The sequence below is a fragment of the Arachis ipaensis genome, chromosome B08 (assembly GCF_000816755.2).
Source record: "Arachis ipaensis cultivar K30076 chromosome B08, Araip1.1, whole genome shotgun sequence".
NCBI classification, from domain to species: Eukaryota; Viridiplantae; Streptophyta; class Magnoliopsida; order Fabales; family Fabaceae; genus Arachis; species Arachis ipaensis.
Genome location: NC_029792.2, coordinates 24,247,863 through 24,251,769, shown reverse-complemented (window position 1 = coordinate 24,251,769; position 3,907 = coordinate 24,247,863).

The following is a 3,907-nucleotide window of genomic DNA, read 5'->3' as shown; positions in this document are numbered from 1 at the left end:
GCTTTGGCGGGACGGGGCGGACTTTTCCGTTTGCCACCCCTAATTATTATGATGCAGATTTTGATAAAAATAGAGTGGATCGGAGAAGTATTTTAGGAATTTGTTACTTTTTAAAAAGTTTTCTGAATATGTGGTCAAACAAGAAACAGTCCACCGTGACTTTATCCACTACTGAAGCCGAATATATTGCATCGTCGTCTTGTTATTCCTAATTATTATGGTTAAAAACTCAATTAGCCTATTACAAATTAAAAGCTGATAATATACCTTTGTTTTATGATAATAAAAATGCTATAAATATTTTTAAAAATTCTATTTTGTACTTAAGAACAAAACATATTAAAATGAGATATCACTTAATAAGAGAACATATCTAAAAGAATAATATTAATATTTAATTTATTAAATCGGAGAAATAACTTATTAATATATTCACCAAGTCTTTGACAGAAAATAAGTTGTATAAACTAAGAACTACTTTAGACATACTTTGTTATGAATCTTTGTTTTAATCTTGCTGATGTATTGTTTAAAGATTTTGTTTCCCAAGTCGATATGAGATGTTTCTAGGCAGATGAAGAATCTTTTAAAAAGAACGTTGAAGTTAGTTTCAATTTTTGAAAAGAAACATCATGTGGACCAAACAGATTTTTTATCCCAAGTAGTCCTTTGTGTTTCTTTAACATATCCTTTTGGGCCCAAAATGAATTTTTCTCTTTACATGAGTGTGCCTCATTGTTTTTGTCAAAAATAAATTCACATTTTTTAATTTTGCCTTTTCTCTACATTAAATCAATTTTTTTGCACAGGTACAATTTTTCTCGGCACTTGTTAAACCTTTTTCAAAACAAGTCTTTTAGGCTCCGACTTTTCCTATTTCTAAGAGTTTTCATAACGTGTTGCAGTTGATATTCATTTCGCATCATCATATAACTTGTAAAACTCTTCACATTTCTCATTCAATTTATATTTTTTTATTTTTTTCTAAAAAACTGTATCATATCTGTATTATTAAGATGAGGAAGAAAATCACTACACAAAGAGACAGGTTTATTTAAAACCTTTCCAAAATTTTCGAGAGTTCTCGAAAATTTCTTCAGTCATCACAAACCCACATTCATAATCTGAATTCTTTTAAGTGTGGAGAAAAGGACATGGAGTATTATTTGAATCTTATTACATATGTAGTTCATTTTGTTTCTGAAACCTTCTTTTTAAGCTATATAAATTTTTACCAAGGATTGATTCTTCATTATATTTTTTTATCAAAAAAAAATTTATATCTTAATTTTGTCTTTAAATAAATCTTCATTTGTTTTTTAGATTATTTTGACAATATTTCAAGAAGTAATTTTTTATTTTCACACTCCTTTAACACTCTAATTTATAGATTTTGTTTTTGTTTTTCTCTATCCACCTTAATAATAAAAGGAGGAGAAAAATATATATACGAAACTTGCGATTTGCTTAAGTTATTGATTATTGTACATACGAGACTTGCGACTTGCTTAGGTTATTGATTATTAGTCTTATGATTACGGACTGAACTTGTTTGACTTTAAGTCATTTGAATTTTATGAATGCTTGTGTGCTTATGATTATATTATGGTTATATCTGTGCTGCTAAAGTTTTGCATATCATGCTGAAGTTTTGTATACCATATTACTATACAAATTAATTTTTGGTAGTTTATTTGTATGGATTATTCTGTTTTTGTATATCCCTCAAATTGTGGAGAAGCTCATATTAAGGGAGAGTATTCGTTATGAAAAAGAAGGAGAGCATCTCAACATTTGAATTGATATCATCAAAGGAAAGCTTCTAAATTGTTCTATTTCAATTTATTTGATTAATACCTCATATATATTATGTTTGTCATTAAGGAAGAGATTGTTGAATTTAGAAAACAATAACTTAATTTTTGGTGATGATGAACATATATATTTGGTTGGGTTGAAATTCTAAAAGAATTGTTTAATGTGTGTTCATAGTAGAGGCCCATATTTATTCGAGCAGCCCAATAAAAAGAGCAATTTGTCCATAATGTTGCTACTTAGAACAAAAACTAGTAAATGAATCAACAATGCAATCATTTATCATCAACTAAGTCTAGTCAACCAACTTGGGTTGGTCGAGTGGTCAGCTCACTCGTCTGCTTAAACAAGTGTCGGGAGTTCGAATCCCGCCTTGTGCATGCAGCAACTCATTGGCCAGTGACAGACCCTTAAATGGAGCTCAGATCCGCGACGGATTAGTCCTTAACCTGTCGGGTTGGAGGATACCGTTTGGATAAACCAAAAAACTAAGTCTAGTCCATTGGCTTTATGAAGAGAAAAGCTTGTTGCTACTGTTAAAACTTCATCAGTTTCGGACAAAGCAAAAATTAGAAAAAAAGTGTTTCACTTTTGATTAAGAATTAAAGAGAAAAAGAAGGACAAAAATAAATTTTAGAGGCTAAGTCAAATCAATGGAGCCAAATCAAAACCAAATATTAAGGATGGTCAAAAGAAAAAGTTATTGCTAAAAAATTCATTCTTATGCAAGTCAAATGACTTGTTGAAACTACCTCTTTTTCGTAATTATAATTCGGATAAGAAGAAAAAAATGGAGGTTACCTTTTTCCAATTCAAATCAAGGATTGAAAATGAAACTTGGAGCCAAAGCTTGTATCAATGGTACAAATTATTATTGTCCATCTTTCTAGCACCTCTACGCCGATCTACTTTGCTGTTCTACCCTAATTTTCTACTCTGATTTCTTGGGAGAAGAAGAAGAACTTAGCAACTTGACTTTTCCCACTAACTCAAGTCTTGGAAGCATTACCCCATACATAAGGAAATAATCAATAAAGAATTGAAGTAAGGAAAGAGAACCCAAAACTCTGAGCTAACCTAGCACCCTCACTACTTAAAATTTGAAGTTTTGAAAGCAATGCACATATACTAAAAGGAGTATTCTGTTAAAATGAAAGGCAACATTTGAGAGTACTTGAATTTGGTTCTTCACATAGCTTTCAAGCTACCATATTTCTTCTCCTTCTTGAGATTACATTATATATCTTGCTTTCTGAGTTTATCTTTCTTTGTTTTCTCATAGTAAAAGATAATGTGTGAGGTATTTGAAAAAGTTATTTGAGAGAAAAAATAAAGAGAGTTAGCTTCAAGAAATTAAAAAAGCTATTTTATGTCATTCTCTTTTGTTTAATTTATGTTTTATAATCATGAGCCTGAGAGGTTTCTCTTGCTAAGTTGGGTTAGTACTTAGGGTTTGTTTAGGTGAGTTTCTAAGAAAATATCTTTTTTCGAATTATTTTTTTTAAAAATTATATAGAAAAGTAAAAGTAATTTTATATTTGGGTATCTCATGCAAAAAGATCTTTTTATTTATCAATTATGTTCGGGTATAATCATATAAAAGTACTTATTTATTTATTTATTACATGAAAAAATCTTTTTTTTAAAGAAAAAAGATCTTTTAAAAAAAGATGTTGCTCTAGTGCTTTTACTTTTACTACTAGAAATTTGCCAAACACGCTAAAAAATAATAAAAAATCTTTTTTCATTAAAAAAGATTTTTTTATCAAAATAATAACGTCCAAACAAACACTTAATCTTAAGAGTTTAGAGAATAAACTTATCCAAATCAAGCTTGGTTAAAAGTTTAGTTTGTACCAGATAAAATTAGAAAAAATTCTAAAATATTGATGTTTGTAATATTTGAAAAGATAGTAAAAATTTTACCGTAATTATAGTAAAAATTAGATGTAAGTTACATCATACAGGAAATTAAACTAGAATATATGAATGTGTATTTTTTTTCTCTATTTTATTTTATGTCAAAAATAAGTTATCTCATGTATAATTCATTATTACAGACACAACAAAAATAAAATTATAAATCTGTTTT